This window comes from Muntiacus reevesi, chromosome 16, assembly GCF_963930625.1.
Source record: "Muntiacus reevesi chromosome 16, mMunRee1.1, whole genome shotgun sequence".
In the NCBI taxonomy this organism is placed as follows: domain Eukaryota; kingdom Metazoa; phylum Chordata; class Mammalia; order Artiodactyla; family Cervidae; genus Muntiacus; species Muntiacus reevesi.
The window spans coordinates 45,347,010-45,365,266 of NC_089264.1; the positions used below are offsets into that span (position 1 = coordinate 45,347,010).

At 39.0% G+C, this 18,257-nt stretch overlaps 1 pseudogene; it reads left to right on the forward strand.

Annotated features, from left to right (window-relative positions):
- The first annotated feature begins 15,310 nt into the window (after positions 1–15,310).
- The window catches only part of LOC136147889 (3-oxoacyl-[acyl-carrier-protein] synthase, mitochondrial pseudogene), a 75,311-nt pseudogene continuing 72,364 nt past the window's right edge, over positions 15,311–18,257 (forward strand).

The window sequence follows — 18,257 nt, forward strand, 5'->3', positions numbered from 1 at the left end:
AGTCAAGGATGTCTTCAAAGCTTTGACTGAACTCCCATGACAACCTTAAAGTCTGAACCTGTTCCTTCAAAGCTACCGATTAGATTGTGGGGAAAGAAAAAACTGAAATTGAGAGCACCGCTGAAATAACAGGAAAATTCATCTTGAAAACTCCTATTGCCTCAGGCTGAATCATAACTTTGTACTGTCCACAGGAGGCACAGATCTTTATTCAAATGAACAATATAAAAAGCAAAAATCTTAGACAAACTATCAAATGAAAGCTCTGCTAAAATAAGCCCGACTCTTTTGAAAATTCAGAATCTCAAAATGACATCTAAACCCATACAATGTGTATAGCTTCCTGCCTTGACCTTGAACCAACTCAGGAGTGCCAGCTTAGCTATTGGGAACAGTAGCCATGGCATCCTAGACCCATTATAATTTTAAAGGTGTCCAAGAATGCTTTAATATATGATACAATCAGAAAAATATATTAATATAACCAATCTGAATTGCATTCATCATCATACTGAAACAGCCATAAAATGCTTAGTTGAAGAAAGGACCCTCAAACACAAAAATGCTTAGGACTTAGGAAAGTCAAAACATGACCCAGAGGTCCAGATCACAGTATTACTCTTCCCCATACTACAGTAACCTAGTACTATTAAATTTATTCTTTTTCACCAGAACACCCAACTCTTTATCATCAGAGATTCTAAACTCCATCAATCAAACTATTATTTCAGATGGATATATTTTTTATAAAAATAATGTACCTGGTTTTTAAATATTACAATTAACTTGATTGCAATACATTTTATTTCTTTGAAATTAAACATTAGGGAAGTACAGAGAAGCAGTAATATTTTCTCTTTCAAAAGCCACTGTGTTTCTCTTTCTTTAAGAAATTCTTTTTTTGATATTCTCTGTTAAGAGTTGAATTTTGGACATATGACTGAATAATCAAGGGAAATAATTGCCCAAAGGTGCTGGACCAGAGCAATCTGAAACAGCAGGTAAATGTAACCCCATAACTGATACTCCACAGAATTGGCAATGCTGTATTTTGCTTACCTTGAGGAGTCTGAAAAGGATTGATGGACAATAGCACAAATGGAAAACAAAATGAAACAGTAGAGCCAAATCTGTTTCTTTTTGCAAAGTGAGCCAAAAAAATGTTTTCAACTGATTAAAAAAGGCTTCAGTCAATGCTGTGATACTTAAGGAAAGACAAATAATAAAAGCAGACAAAAAGTTATGTTCTTCTACATTGCTTTGATTTCCTGAGAACACTCTCTCCTGTTTTAATTCTTGTTTTTGCTTTTTTTTTTGCCTGCTTGTTAGTACATAGATGGAAGCATCAAGACTTAAGACCTGAGGTCATTTATTGAACTCTCCAGAAATATTCACAGTGGACAGTCCAATGGTTAAAAGGCCCTTAAATGCTCATTCTCGGCATGCAGGAAGGCCTTGAACAATGTTTTGGGCTGAGGTTCTTGGAATTAGAGAAAGAAGGAGCAAGTATGCTGGGATTGCAGTGTGAATGGAGAAGACAATGGCACCCCACTCCAGTACTCTTAGCTAGAAAATCCCACGGACGGAGGAGCCTGGTGGGCTGCAGTCCATGGGGTCGCTGGGAGTCAGACACGATGGAGCGACTTCACTGTCACTTTTCACTTTGATGCGCTGGAGAAGGAAATGGCACCCCACTCTAGCGTTCCTGCCTGGAGAATCCCAGGGACGGCGGAGACTAGTGGGCTGCTGTCTATGGGGTCGCACAGAGTCAGACACGACTGAAGCGACTTAGCAGCAGCAGCAGCAGCAGTGTGATAGTGGGGGGTGCTTGAGATATTTATGAACATCAGCATTCAGAACCCAGGAGAGGGACAGGAGAGAGCCGTAAAGTTCAAAGTTAGTGGGCAGGAAATAGACACCTTAAATACAAATTGCTGCCTGAACTGAAAGAATCAAGGACAAAAAACGTCCCTCAGGGACTTCCCTGGTGGTTCAATGGTTAAGACTCCAAGCTTCCAGTGCAAGGGTGTGGGTTCGACCCTTGGTCAGGGAACTAAGATCCCACATGCCATGCATGGCCAAATTATATATAAATGTCCCTCAAAGCCATGCATTTACCTACACTCTTTGTGTCTACTCCTTCCTTCTTTTTTCTCTAGTCCCCTGTGAGAGGCAGTTTAACCCCAGTGATAAGAAAGCTGACTGACCGGTTTTAAATCCAAGTTCTGAGATTTTCTGTGATTACTTAAGCAGCATGAACTTCCCACAATAGCACATTCATTAAATAGGCATACTAAGAGTAAACACCCCATTGGTTGGTTCTCAAGTTTAAATTTGATCATTTATAATCAGCACATAGTACATAGTATGTACTTCACATAGTACAAATGTTACGTAAATATTATCATTATTTTTATGCTCTTTGATAGAAAAAACTAAGTTAAATTTGAAGATAGGATACTTAAAAAAATTAAGGTTTACTTTTGCGTGGGAGTTAATCATTGGCTCCTTACCTCTTAATAGTCAGTCCCATGCAACTCTTTTTTGAACCCACTAAAATTTGTTGGAAATAATATTTAAATTATAAGGACTCCAATTTTCTTGGCTACACCCCAGGAAACAATATATAATTTTTGCTAATATTTACTTAGCCTCTCTTTCTATCATCCACTTTAAAAGATTTAAAATCTTTTAACAATGAGTAGTTTATAAACAGTTGTTTTTCCAGAAGCCATCACTATAAGAAACAGCCCAAAATGGCTGAATTGACATTTCTTGTCGTTTAAAAAAAAAAAATTGTATTTGAAAATGAATGACAAGTAGACCTATAAATAAGATACAATCAGTGTGATTAAACTTAATATCTATCTTTTTAAAAAAAATCATTCTGAAACTACTGAAGTACTGCTGTGGTGTATCTGTTCTTATGATTCAATTGTAATGCTTCTATTCGTTGAAAACTTTAGAACTAAAATTTTTGATGAAAATAGGATAAAATGCTCAGCCACATTGTTTAACAGTATATAAAATAGAAGATGAACTGAGAAAAAGTGTAATCTACATTTCAAATATGAGCTGCAAAACAGAAAGCAATACTGGGCCATAGATACTATTTCCTTTTCTTTAGCCAACACTTGGCATTTTAGTTCTATGTCTGTGACTGTTATTTGACTTTAAGACTGCTTTATTCATCCCTGAATTCTTCCTGAGCATTCTACTTGCTTTTCTTCTCACAGTTCCTGGTACTCATGTGCCCTTATGAAATGTCTTGAATGCATGAATTATTGCAATTCATTTGAGCTTATTTAGGGAGTAAAAATTATATGTGGGCCTTGTGTTTAGAGCTGGGCATGAGACAAAGGAGAAAACAGACCAAATCCATGCCCTGATTTTACTTGTATTGTCATAACGATACAGTCACAGCACTTGTGAGGCTAAGTCACATCCGGCCAAAAGGGGAACCTGCAATCTTAAGTATAAGAAGAGCTCACCATGAAGCTCTGAGATTCAGGGACCTGTGAAGGCCTTCTCAGGAATGAGCAAATTAAACCCTCATAACACTGTTTCCCTTTCACATATGGAGTTTTCTGGGAGAAAAAATACAAATATCAAATAACTGAATTTCTATGTGCAAGGAGAAAAAAGTTCAAATTGCAAAACTTCTGCCCAGTTGTTGAAGAATGAAGGAGTGGCTGCTTATATTGGGAATGGGGAATGTTAATGCCTCCAAATTTTTGAAAAAAAAATACTATGAGCAAATTTAAAAATTAAAGTTTCTACTGCACAGGCTGACAATGAATTTGTAAAAGGAGAGGAATAAAACTACTCTGTGGGTTAACATAAAAGACATACTCTACTTGTGGCCCATGGGGATGTCTAAGGATATCATGACTTTTGGAAAAATAGTTCTTTTCTTTACATGATTTCACAGGGTATTTAGATTATATTTATATATATATATAACAGGTGAGTGTCTGTGCTTTGACCAATAAGTCGTAGTCACTAGAAAAAAAAATTGTTTTAAGGTACATACTTTACCTCTAACGGACTGCAATACCTCCAGTGGGATTGGATCTTGTGATAACATTCTGTAGAGAAACAGAACAAATAGCATATGGATATCTCTCTATATCTATGCATCTGTGCTCAGTCCCCAGTCACGTCCAACTCCTTGTGACCCCATAGACTGTAGTCCACCAGGTTCCTCTGTCCGTGGAATTTTCCAAGCAAGAATACTGGAGCAGGTTGCCATTTCCTACTGCAGGGTATCTTCCTGGCCTGGGGATCAAACCCACATCTTCTGCGTCTCCTGCATTGGCAGGCAGATTCTTTGCCACTGAGCCACCTGGGAAGCCCATATTTATATCTCTACCTATGTTCATGCATGCTAAGTTGCTTCAGTTGTGTCTGACTCTTTGTGGCACTACAGACTGTAGCCAGCCAGGTTTCTCTGTCCATGGGATTCTCCAGACCAGAGAGTGGGTTACTGGAGTGGGTTGCCATGCCCTCCTCTAGGAGATCCTCCAACCCAGGGATCAAACCCATGTCTGTTATGTCTCCTGAACTGGCAGGCAAGTTTTTTACCACTGTGCCACCTGGAAAACCCATCTATGCCTATATCTATATATATATATATCTATATACCTATATCTATATATGTTGGTGTTCAGTCACCAAGTCATGGCCAACTCTGCGGCCCCATGGACTGCAGCATGCCAGCCTTTCATGTCCTTCACCATCTCCCAGTTTGCCCAAGCTTGTGTCTATTGAGTCAGTGATGCCTTCCAACCATCTTATCCTCTGTTGCCCTCTTCTCCTTCTGCATCAGGGCCTTTTCCAATGAGTCAGCTGTTCACATCAGGTGGCCAAAGTATGGGAACTTCAGCGTCAACATGAGTCCTCCAAAGAGTATTCAGGGTTGATTTCCTTTCAGATTGACTAATTTGATCTCCTTGCTTTCCAAGGAATTCTCAAAAGTCTTCTATATCTGTGTATCTATATCTATAACTATATCAATATCTATATCTGTATCTATATCTCTAAAAGAGAGAGGGATAGAAAGAGAAACACAGAGAAAAAAGAAAGAGAAAAAATTTATTATGAGGCATTAACTCATGTGATTATGGAGTCTAGGAAGTTCCTAAATCTACTGTTCTAGTTTGAGTCTAAAGGCTTGAGAAGAAGAAGAAGCCAATGGTTTAAGTCCCAGCCCAAAGGTAATACAAGGCACAGTTTTAGCTCAAAGTCAGCCAGGCAGAGAAAGTAATTTCTGTTATTTTGCCTTTCAGTTTGATTTGGGCCTTCAATGGATTGGATGAGGTCCATTCACATTGGAGAGAGCATCAGTTCTACTCAGTCTACAGATTCAAATGTTAATCTCCTCTAGAAACACCTTCACAGACCCAGAATAATGCTTGGCCAAATGTCTGGGAACTCTGTGTCCCAGTCAATTTGACACATAAAATTAACCATGATGGACCTACTCCTGGGCTATTCTGATAAAACCCCATGGGATAATCAAGAATAATTTTGCAGAGATCATAAAATGTACTCTGTGGATTAGTATGTGCCTTTGTTGGGGGAATGGAGTTGTATGGATCCTAGAGAGATACCAAGTTCTATGTATAGATCTTGAGGTGCTCCAAAGAGAAGAGGGATTTATTGGTAGTATCAAAAATTAAGAGTTTTCCCTCTCTCTCTTTCTGCCACTCACACACACTAACCACATTTTAGTGGACAGTAGAAACTCTCAAGACTGAGACATAAGTATGTGCAGCCTCTGCGTGTCACCTCTCTGCTAAGGCCAGTAATCATAGTCATATCTTCCCAAAAGAAGGTTGATGTTCCTGCAGAGAGTCAGGAATGGATTACAGGAAGCAAAAGAGAGGTAAAAGATTTGAGCACGAAAGGTGGTAGTTTGATGAACCATCTCTGGAGAAGATAAAACAAATTTTTCTCTCCTAAAAATTAGAATGAGAACATAAACTATAACAGGTTTTTATAGGCAGGTTTGTGTTAGAAAAAAAGAGACATTTGAACTCATTTGAAAAATGCATTGGCTTGTTCTGAAAGATAATCAGTACTTGACTCCTTACCAAAAATTTCTCTGACATCAAGCAAGTGCATAGTTCATGTTTATCCAGATAAAAGCAGAATCTATGTCTATAGGTTTAATATTACCTGACAGTGAAGGTTCTTTCAAAATAGATGCTTATTTTAAAAAGCATAAATTCTTGTTGGGTCTTCTGCTCTCCTGTGTAGCCCCACCACTTAGCACAATGGTGCCTGGACCTCTGCATCCATCTCCATTGTAGAAATGCACAAAGATGTTGGGCCAGAGTCTTTGATGTTTTACATCTGTTCAAGGTACTTGCTCTTTTAAAGGAATTCTATTATCAATGCTTTTGCAAAGAAAAATGAAACTGTTGGGTCAAGAACTGTTTATCTAATTTATCTTTCATGATTATCTGGATATTTTAAAGGAAAGTAGGCCTGAAGGAAGAAGTAATGAGTATTTTGCTCTGAGCCAAGCATATTTCATTCAAAATATACTTGGTTTTTAGCCAGACTTTCCAGACTTTCATTTATCTTTACTTAAATTCAAGTGTGTGACTGAAGCTAAAGGTCACTTTATTTACCAAAACCAAAATGTCAACAAATAAGCATTCTCTCTCCTGCTTTTCTCAAATCAGCATGCAGGGGACAGGGCACAATGCTCTAAGACCTTCTCCACAGAGATATTAAATGAAAGAATTAATCCATACAAAATATGTTAATTCCTGGTCTACTTACCCACAGGAGCAGAAAGGATAATGTGTCAGGAATCAAAACCTGTGTTCTAAATAATCCTGAGCAGGAATCCATGGGAATAATTGTAACGATTCTGGGAGATCTGGCCTGAGAAGTAGGACACATTGGTTCCTAGGGCGTCAGAGCTATTAAGTGCCTGTATATCTGTAGACAAACTGTTCTGAACCTCTGGCCCTCACATTTAACCTCCTGAAAATTGATGATAAAACTTTCTTTGAGAGCGATTGCTATAAAATGGAACAGGACCCTGGAAATGGTGGGAATTAGATATACCACAAGAGCTAAAAAATATTATATACAATTGAATTTTAATAATAATGATTACGACAGTGTGATCACGCTAACTCTAAGTATGGACACTTTTTTTGGAATATAACTGATTTACAATGCTATGTTAGTTTCAGATGTAAAATAAAGAATCAGTTATACATATGCATATATCCACTCTTTTTTAGATTCTTGTCCCATATAAGTTATTATAGAGTATCAAGTAGAGTTCCCTGTGCTATACAGTATATCCTTATTAGTTATCTATTTTATATACAGTAGTGAATGTGGACACTTATGATGAAGCTTCTGTGTCCTTGCACACACGGGACACATCCATGAATCCTGCCATTCTGCAATCACTTTTTTGAAGCCCTATTATGTGCCATGCACTGTGATAAATGCTGTGCAAAGCTATAATAATAAACTATAACAGCTGTTACAGAAGGAATCAATGTTTGAATTTGAGAAATCAGTGGGAAGTTGTATTTGAATGTGAACAGTGTTGTGATATAAAGCCCAGGAATTTGGGGACCTCCTAGGAGATACACTGAACTTAGATGTCCATGAGGAAAACATCCAGCTGAAGGGACGGACTGTTTCAGGGATGGTTGCCTGTGTTTTCAGAAGTTGAGGTTCAATTCTAAGAGAAAGACTGGTAAGTAAGAGTTAAAGAGCAACTTCCATTTTTTTTTTTTTTTTTTGGCTTTTAGGAGGGATAATAACTAAATGTATTCTATATTGTGATACAGCATTCTTAAAAATTGTATATTCTGAAAATTTGTGCACAAAAAATGGGGCTTGTGGAAAAAATTGGACCAATGCAGATCACTCTAAAACCTATTATAAACAGAATGTTCATAAAACACAGCTATAATCCTAATAAAAATAGCAACTTCCAGGTGGCGCTTGTGGTAAAGAATCCACCTGCCAATGTAGGAGACATAAGAGACCCGGGTTCAATCCCTAAGTTGGGAAGATCCCCTGGAGGAAGAAATGGCAACGCATTCTAATATTCTTGCCTGGGAAATCCCATGGAAATACCATAGCCTGATGGTCTACAGTCCATGGGGTAGCAAAAAGTTGGACACAACTGAGCGTCTGGGCACACAAAGACATTTTAAATCCTGCAGAAACAAAAACTGCTCTGGAAATCATAGCACTTTACTTTAAAAAGGTAAGAGACAAGTAGCCAAAGGGAGCTTGTTAAAAAAAAAAAATGCTGGGAAGGCTGTGTCACAAGGACAAGGTTAAAATGCATACAAGTCAGGAAAATGAACAAAACAAAATAGGAGGTCAAACCAGTCCATCCTAAAGGAGATCAGTCCTGGCTGTTCATTGGAAGGACTGATGCTGAAGCTGAAACTCCAGTACTTTGTCCACCTCATGCGAAGAGTTGACTCATTGGAAAAGACCCTGATGCTGGGAGGGATTGGGGGTAGGAGGAGAAGGGGATGACAGAGGATGAGATGGCTGGATGGCATCACTGACTAGATGGACTTGAGTTTGAGTAAGCTCTGGGAGTTGGTGATGGACAGGGAGGCCTGGCGTGGTATGATTCATGGGGTTGCAAAGAGTCGGACACGACTGAGGGACTGAACTGAACTGATGAGCCCTGGGAGGATAGTGAATGTGGCTGATGAACAGGACCATTTCCTCAACTGCTTGCTATGCTCAGCTGAAAATTACCACAAAATTAGCTGGCTAGGAAGTATCCCTTTTGAACTAATGTGACTTCTCCATTATGCTAACATCAGCCCCTTATTTGTCAAGTGCATATGAGTAGGTTCACTTTATAAAAACTCCCATTGTTGCAGAAGAGATGAGATATTTATTAAAATGTGATGATGGATTCTGAGGAGTTCTGCCCTTGGGCACATTATCTTGCTTGCCATACTTCCTCGCACTTCATGTGAGATGAATAAATATGTATTCCGTGAATGACTCTAAAATCTAGCACTCCTTGGTGCTATTGTGCAGGAAAAGCTGGTCTCATTATATCCACCTTTCCCAAGCTCTGGGTGCTTGGTACTTCAATCACTTATCATCACTCACTTACTTCTTATTCCTTTATTAGGAAAAATGTATAACTTACTTAATTTTAAGGGTTTATGCTAAGTAGGAACTTGGGGATCAACTGCTACTTATTGATTGGGCACAGTATTCTACTTAAATAAGCTACTTAATCTTAAAGGCCAAACTGTTTGCTAAGTTTTATAAGTTCAACCAAAAAATGAAAAAAAAAAAAAAAAAGAATAAACAATTGAAGTTCATGAGGATTGGCTACTTTGTCCAAAGACATACTCAGGTAGTAGTTGTTGGAACTATTGTATGAATCCAGATGTATCTTTCTCTCAACATTAACACTCTCTTCCACATCTCTTGCTAGTGCTAAATGATAGTAGTAGAAGGCTTGAAAGTGAAAGTGAAAGTGACTCAGCTGTGTTCGATTCTGCAAAACCAAGGACTGCAGCACACCAGGTCTCACTGTCCATCACCAACTCCTGGAGCTTACTCAAACTCATGGCCATTGAGTCAGTGATGCCATCCAATCAGCTCATCCTCTGCTGTCTCCTTCTCCTCCCGCCTTCAATCTTTCCCAGCATCATGGTTTTTTACAGTGAGTCAGTTCTTTGCATCAGGTGGCCAAAGTATTTGAGGTTCAGCTTCAACATCAGTCCTTCCAATGAACACCCAGGACTGATATCCTTTAGGATGGACTGGTTGGATCTCCTTGCAGTTCAAGGGACTCTCAAGAGTCTTCCCCAACCCCACAGTTCAAAAGAATCAATTCTTCAGTGCTCAGCTTTCTTTACAGTCCAACTCTCACATCCATACATGACTACTGGAAAAACCAAAGCTTTGACTAGACAGACCTTTGTTGGCAAAGTAATGTCTCTGCTTTTTAACATGCTGTTTAGGTTGGCCATAACTTTCCTTCCAAGGGGTAAGCATCTTTTAATTTCATGGCTGCAGTCACCATTTGCAGTGATTTTAGAGCCCAAGAATAAAAAGTCTGCCACTGTTTCCACTGTTTCCCCATCTATTTGCTATGAAGTGATGGGACCAGATCCTGTGATCTTAGTTTTCTGAATGTTGAGCTTTAAGCCAACTCTTTCACTTTCATCAAGAGGCTTTTTAGTTCCCCTTCACTTTCTGCCATAAGGGTGGTGTCATCTGCATATCTGAGGTTATTGATATTTCTCCCGGCACATATCTGAGGTTATTGATATTTCTCTTGGCAATCTTGATTCCAGCTTGTGCTTCTTCCAGCCCAGCATTTCTCATGATGTACTCCTGCATATAAGTTAAATAAGCAGGGTGACAATATACAGTCTTAACTTACTCCTTTTCCTATTTGGAAGCAGTCTGTTGTTCCATGTCCAGTTCTAACTGTGGCTTCCTGACCTGCATATAGGTTTCTCAAGAGGCAGGTCAGGTGGTCTGGTATTCCCATCTCTTTCAGAATTTTCCACAGTTTATTGTGATCCACACAGTCAAAGGCTTTGGCATAGTCAATAAAGCAGAAATAGATGTTTTTCTGGAACTCTCTTGCTTTTTCAATGATCCAATAGATGTTGGCAGTTTGATCTCTGGTTTCTCTGCCTTTTCTAAACCTGGCTTATATATCTGGAAGTTCACAGTTCATGTATTTTTGAAGCCTGCCTCAGAGAATTTTGAACATTACTTTGCTAGTGTGTGAGATGAGTGCAATTATGTGGTAGTTACAGTCCATGGAATTCTCCATGCCAGAATACTGGAGTGGGTAGCCTTTCCTTTCTCTAGGGGATCTTCCCAATCCAGGGATCGAACCGAGTCTCCCGCATATCAGGCAGATTCTTTACCAGCTGAGCCACAAGGGAAGCTCAAGAACACTGCAGTGGGTAGCCTATCCCTTCTCCAGCAGATCTTCCAGACCCAGGAGTCGAAATGGGGTCTCCTACATTGCAGGTGGATTCTTTACTGAGCTATCAGGGAAGGCTTATTCACATCTATATAATGTGGTTTCTTATAGAAATCAAAATCTTCATCTTAAGTGGTAAAGATTTGCATTAAAATGTTATTAATCATCTCTGATTAGATAGAAAAGGAATGTTGCTCTTTCTTAAATTTCACATCCATAGTTCCACTTAGAACAATCCAAGAGATAGATGCCTACAGCCTTCACTGTAAGTGGACTCTATTGCCATTAATTCTTGATACAGCTCCTAAATAGAGCTGGTAAAACTTTTTATGTTAATAGAAATAGAAATGGTTGATCTCAGTTTTTAAGAGCTTTAAGAAACATTGAAGGGTTTTTGGATTTCTTTCTAGTCATATATATTTTTATAAACACCCTAGATATTTGATAGTATTTTTTTTTTCAGACGCTGGAAATATAATTGAAAGGATCAATTCATTGTTTAGTACAGTATGTGTCTTAACTAAATGACCTCAGTTTTCTTGCCTGAAGAAAGGAAAGAAATTTGTTTCACAGTTGGGTTCTGACTCCAAGTTCTGTCAAACTTGTTAACAAAATGATTTTCTTCTTATCTATTGTGTGTGAAGTTCTGATCTTACTTCCCTAGTAATTCCTTTACTTGCTTGTAGTCATAATTGATTTTGCTTTCAATTCAGTAATTCATTCAACTGTTCTGTGTATTGAGAATATGTTGGTAGAAACAAAACACAACAAAAACAGGTTTATGTTTTTTTGTATCATATATTCTAGTGGGGGAAAAGTTTTAGAGAGAATTTATAAGCAATAAAAAGTTAATTTCAGGTTTGTTTTATAAAACTGATAATTGGTTTTATTCAGTGGGATAGTTTGAATCCATCACTATAGAATCAAAAAATACATTTTTCTTTTCTACATATTAGTATTTAATGTATTTTTAAAATATTATACATGTTCAGTGACTGTATTTATCTGATTAGCCCTTACTAGGACTCTTGTCTTATAGACAACAGGGGCCTCAAGAAAAGAGACACACTTTCTATAGTGTATAAAAAGTACAAGGGCTTCCCAGGTGACTCTAGTGATAAAGAACGTGCCTGCCAATGCAGGAGACGTAAGAGACATGTGGGTTCAGTCCCTGGGTGGAGCAGATCCCTGGAGGAGGGCATGGCAACCCACTCCAGTATTCTTGGCTGGAGGCTACAGTTCATAGGGTCTGAAAAGTCAGACACATCTGAAGCGACTTAGCGCACACTCACACATAAAATTACAAAGTATCAGGTGAACTGCTAGAGTCCCTGGCATGGTGCTGGGAGGGAACAGCTTCCTCTGGCCACTTGGGTGGGCCCTAGACAGGGTGATTATCTTGGAGCATCTCTGGTTAATTGCACTTTACAAAAATGACCATGGCAATATATTTGGTGGTACAAAATTTTTCAGAACCTTGACTTCTCAGCAAAAGGTGAATTCTGAATGTTGTCCCCTTAAAGAAGGAATCATATGTGGTGACATGCTTTGTGTGGTAGAAGTAACACTTCAGGAATTTCATGGCTAACAGAAGTGATGACAGCTTTTAGCTGCTTCTCCTTCTCTTTGGGGATCTGAAACTTGAGATACATGAGATGACGTATAGGTGTCCATCTGGTGTGAGGTTTCCATATTTAAGAAGCCACATGGCAATAGATAAAGATGTCCAAGTAACCTTCAAATTTCAGTACCTAATCATTTGAGTCTTAAGTGTCAATCTCTAGAAATATAAATGAACAAACCAACCTCAGCCTTCTGGCTGACCCAGCTCATGCCATATAGAACAGAGATGAGCTATCTCCACCGAGTCTTGCCTAAATTACAGATAAGTGAGCAAATAAAATGCCATTATTTCAAATTACTCAGATTTGTGGTGGTTTACTAAGCAGTGCTGCAACTGAAACACTTACATATGTATAAATCAAGAGATAGTACCATGGACATGTTACAGAAACTTGATGTGTCTTACATAACTCAGAGGAACAGTTGAGAGACTTGCCCTGACTATCGAATGTGCTGGCTCTTAAATACACAAAAAATGCACTTCAAACTGAGATTTCTAGAACCCTTTTTTTGTTCCACTGAATAGTTACCTTTCAGAATAGAAAAGTCAGAACTAGGAAATGCATATTTGCTTTTAAGTCATTATCTTTGTGGGATTTTCTGGGTAAAGTTCAAGCAAAACACTAACTGGTATTTTTTTTTTTTTTTTTTTTGAGTTTTGTTCTATACATTACAAACTGGTTAAAAGTAAAAAAGGGAAGTGAATATGGAAAACTGATGTATTTAGCTCTAATTTTTGCCCTGCTTTAACCCATATTCTCTGTCATGTAACTTTACAGTGCCAGCCCATTATGGACAAGCTGTACCTCATCTCTTGAATCTGAACTTGGCCTTATGACTCATGATCAGTGGATGGTAGTAGACTTGAAACATGAAAAGGCTTACAAACACCTTTATAAAATCTGCTTGTGCATTTGTGTCTCTGTTATTTCCATCAAAACATGACTGAGGTTACATATAGGAGGTTGGAGTCACATGCAGAAGAGCTGAAAATACCAGTAGCCTAGTCTCCCAAGAAAGGACCATCTAAATCAACTGACAGCCAGCCAACCCAGATGTGAAACTGAGGCAGGCAGAGATTGAAAACATCACCCAATCAAGGTCAATATAAATCTCTTTCTCTCGGACTCATGACATTATTAAAGGCATATTATTGAAGCTTGTTGAGTTTCTGCATGGTTATTATGCAGCACTGACACAGTGAATATAGCTTGTATTTAATTTTAACAAATGACTTTAACATTACAATGGGGACGAAAGTTACACATGTGTAAGAATGGAATTTTTACTTGACTAATAATTTGACAATGCCTTTTTGGTGTCTATATTTGTAGTTCAAATACCTTAAAGTGTCTTGTAGTGTCATAAGAAGTACAAGGGTGTCTGAGAAAGAATAATTCGCTCAGGATTGCAATGTGCAAAAGATTACAGGAAAAGATGAAATGCAACAGAATAAAAAGTAATGGGAGGAACCACTAAAAAAACTAAAAAGAAAAGAAAAGGAAAAAAAACTAAAAAGAGAGGTATTACTGATATATTAAGAAAAGAGAGAAAGAGGAATCATATAAAATGATCAGTTAAAACCAAAAAAGGTTATTGTGCCGAGGATTGCGGTTGCACGGATGCCAGAGGCAAGATGCAGGGACCAGGCTCACTGCTCTTCTGTGTGCCGGCCAGCCTGCTTGGGGTTAGGTAGGGAGAGGCTCGTGGAGGACCTGGGCCTGGTCTTTTCCTCTTGTCCTTGGGTGTCAGGTGGGATACAGAGAGTTGATCACCTGCACTGACCTTCATTGTCCCAGAAACCCTGATTGTCTCCAAGGTGAAAATCAAAAAAAATGCCCATTCACATCAACCTCAAAGAATAGGACCTGAAATGTGTTTTGTGCCAATGACACCAGAAATAGTATTTATAATTAGGCTTTGATTCATGAGGTCGCAAAGAGTCGGACACGACTGAGCGACTGAACTGAACTGAACTGAGTCCTGAAAAAGGATGCTTTCTTCCATCTGTATCTGGTTTGGAGTTTCTGTATATTTTTCATGATAAAGTTCTGTTGGGGTGAATCGAATGAATCACCGTTTCACTTCATTGTCTTGGAATGTCTGAGAGGACTTAGGGTCTAAAAACAGTTTAATGCAAACAGGTGGTTTGATGACAAGTATTAATTAAAACAAGATAACGTTATTTTGGGTTTCCCAGGTGATGAAATGGTAAAGAATCTGCCTACCAATGTAGGAGACACAGGAGACACGAGTTCCATCTCTGGGTCAGGAAGATCCCCTGGAGTAGGACATGGCAAACCACTCCAATGTTCTTGCCTGGGAAATCCCATGGACAGGAGGGCCTGGAGGGCTACAGTCCATGGGGTCATAAAGAGTCAGACACGACTGAACGTCTGAGCGGCAGCATTGTTTCTTTTTTTTTTTTTTCTTTTCATTTATTTTTATTAGTTGGAGGTTAATTACTTTACAATATTGAAGTGGGTTTTGTCATACATTGACATGAATCAGTCATGGAGTTACATGTATTTCCGATCCCGATGCCCGCCCCCACCACCCTCTCCACCTGATTCCTCTGAGTCTTCCCAGTGCACCAGGCCCAAGCACTTGCTTCTTAAACCTTTAAGCTATTTAAAAAAGAGTGAATACCTGCTGGACATGTCATGGTCTGTTATAGGAATATTTGTGATTCTCTGAATCTCAACCATGCTGTCAAAAGGCTTACAAAATTTCCTTAAAGTGACAAACTCTCATTTAATATATACAAGATTATTCCAAGGATTAATAAGTCAAAGGAAATGTTTAGGAACTGTACCAATACTTTGATTACCTAGGCAAGTTGTCATTACAGGCATAGCTGAGTGACTCCTCTTTGAGTTGGAGCTCAGCTGGTATGGGATCGTCTGTCCAGGGAGAGAGTGGAATGCTTACAGTGGCAGTGAAGAGTATCAATATCTTGCAGTGTTGCACTTATATGCCAAGAGGTTGCAATGAAGATTAATTCAATAAAAAAAGCTTTGTGCCCTAATCAGATATCAAGTGCATGTCTTCTCCCACCATTATGGCCATCTGAGCTGCAGAGTTAGCCTTGAAAGATTCTAATGGCATCCTCAGTCAGAAGCCGATCGTGTGCTGCAATTGGCAAGGGAATGGTTCCTCTTGGAGTTATTTCTGAAATTGCTTTGATGTTTCAAACAAAAGGTTACAATAAAGTCAACCCACTCTTTGTCCCTCAGATTGTGATCAATATGGCAGCAGGCCAGGTCATCATTCGATATAAAGTCAAGGGCCCCAATCAAGCATTACCCACAGCCTGTACCACGGAAATTCATACAGTGGGAGACTTCTAGATTTATAGCACATGACTCTACTGATGTGATGGTGACTGGAGGGACAGATTCTTGCATCAGCCGTTTATCACCTGCTGGATTTTCCAGAGCCTGGGCTCTGATCCTAAGTCAGCACGTCGACCATTTCATCCAGAGATGGTTTTGTAACGGGAGGAGGTTCAGTGTGCTGGTGGGAGAAGAACCAAGCAGGCTGTACAAAAAGGGGACTGGGTTTATGCAGACATTTTGAGCTACAGACTCTCAGGTGATGCCGGCCACATGACTGCCCCCAATCCTGGAGGAGAAGGTGCTTGGCTTCTGCTATAAAAGATGCAGGTGTCTAACCTGAGGAGATATCCTGTATCAACATGTGTGATACTTCCACACTGCTGGGAGACACTGCCCAACATGAAGCCATCAAACATCTTTTCGAAGGCCATGCAGACTCCCTTGCCATTTCCTCCATCAACAGAGCATGGGCCACCTGCTGGGGGCTGCCAGGGACGCTGAAGAAGATTACCACCCTGGCTTGCTGTTACAGAAAAAGAGACACAGATGTGCAGAACAGACTTTTGAACTCTGTGGGAGAAGGCGAGGGTGGGATGTTTCGAGAGAACAGCATTGAAACATGTATATTATCTATAGTGAAGCAGATCACCAGCCCAGGTTGGATGCATGAGACAAGTGCTCGGGCCTGGTGCACTGGGAGGACCCAGAGGAGTCGGGTGGAGAGGGAGGTGGGAGGGGGGATCGGGATGGGGAACACATGGAAATCCATGGCTGATTCATGTCAATGTATGACAAAACCCACTTCAATATTGTAAAGCAATTAGCCTCCAACTAATAAAAATAAATGAAAAAAAAAAAAAAAAGAAAACTGCCATCTACTTTAAACCTGGACTGTACAGAATCACAATTTGGTCTCAATTATGTTCCATTCAAGGCATGCACAATCCCCATTGTCTACATCCTGAACCAGAGTGTTACATTTGGTACAACTGATGAACCTACATGGCACATTGTTGTCATACAAAATCCATAGTTTACATTAGGTTTCACTCTATGTTGTGCACTCTGTGAGTTTGGACAAATGTATAATGAACTGTATTCACCATGATAAACTCATACAAAGTACTTTTACCATCTTAAATATTCTCTGTGCTCTGCCTGTTCTTCGCTCCCTTCCCTTTAACTCCAGACAACCAGTGATCTTTTTTTTTTTTTTTTACTATTTCTATAGTTTTGCCTTTTATAGATATCATCTAGTTGGAATCATACAGTATAGACTTTCAGATTGCATTCTTGCACTTAGTAATATGCATTTAAGATTCTCCGTGTCTTTTTATGGACAGAACTTTTTTTTTTTTAAGATGCTGAATTCATTTTATTTCATTTTATGTGATGCACCACAGTGTATTCATGTTTCTACTGAAGAATGTTTAGCTTAGATCCAAGATTTTGCAATTATGAATAAGTCTGCTATAAAACATCCATATGCAGTTTTTTGTTGGAGGTAATGTATAATTCACAAAATACCAATGACTGGTGTTGAATTATATGATGAGTATGCTTAGTTTTGAAAGAAACTACTAAATTGTGTTCCAAAGTGGCTGTATTATCTTGCATTTTGGCAAGAACAATAAATGAGAATTTACTCTCATTTATTTACCAGCAATAAATGAGAATTTCTATTGCTCCATGTCCTCACCAGCATTTGGTGTTCTCAGTGTTTTGTATTTTGGCCACTCTAATAGATACACCTGACCTGCCTCTTGAGAAACGTGAAGGCAGTTCAGGAAACAACAGTTAGAACTGGACATGGAACAACAGACTGATTCCAAATAAGAAAAGGAATACATCAAGGCTGTATATTGTCACCCTGCTTATTTAACTTATATGCAGAGTACATCATGAGAAACGCTGGGCTGGAGGAAGCACAACCTGGAATTAAGATTGCCAGGAGAAATACCAATAACCTCAGATATGCAGATGACACCACCCTTATGGCAGAAAGTGAAGAAGAACTAAAAGCCTCTTGATGAAAGTGAAAGAGGAGAGTGAAAAAGTTGGTTTAAAGCTCAACATTCAGAAAACTAAGATCACGGCATTCAGTACCATCACTTCATAGCAAATATATGGGGAAACAGTGGCTGACTGTATTTTTCTGGGCTCCAAAATCACTGCAGATGGTGACTACAGCCATGATATTAAAAGACACTTACTCCTTGGAAGGAAAATTATGACCAACCTAGACAGCACATTAAAAAGCAGAGACATTGCTTTGTCAACAAATGTCCGTCTAGTCAAGGCTATGGTTGACCTTG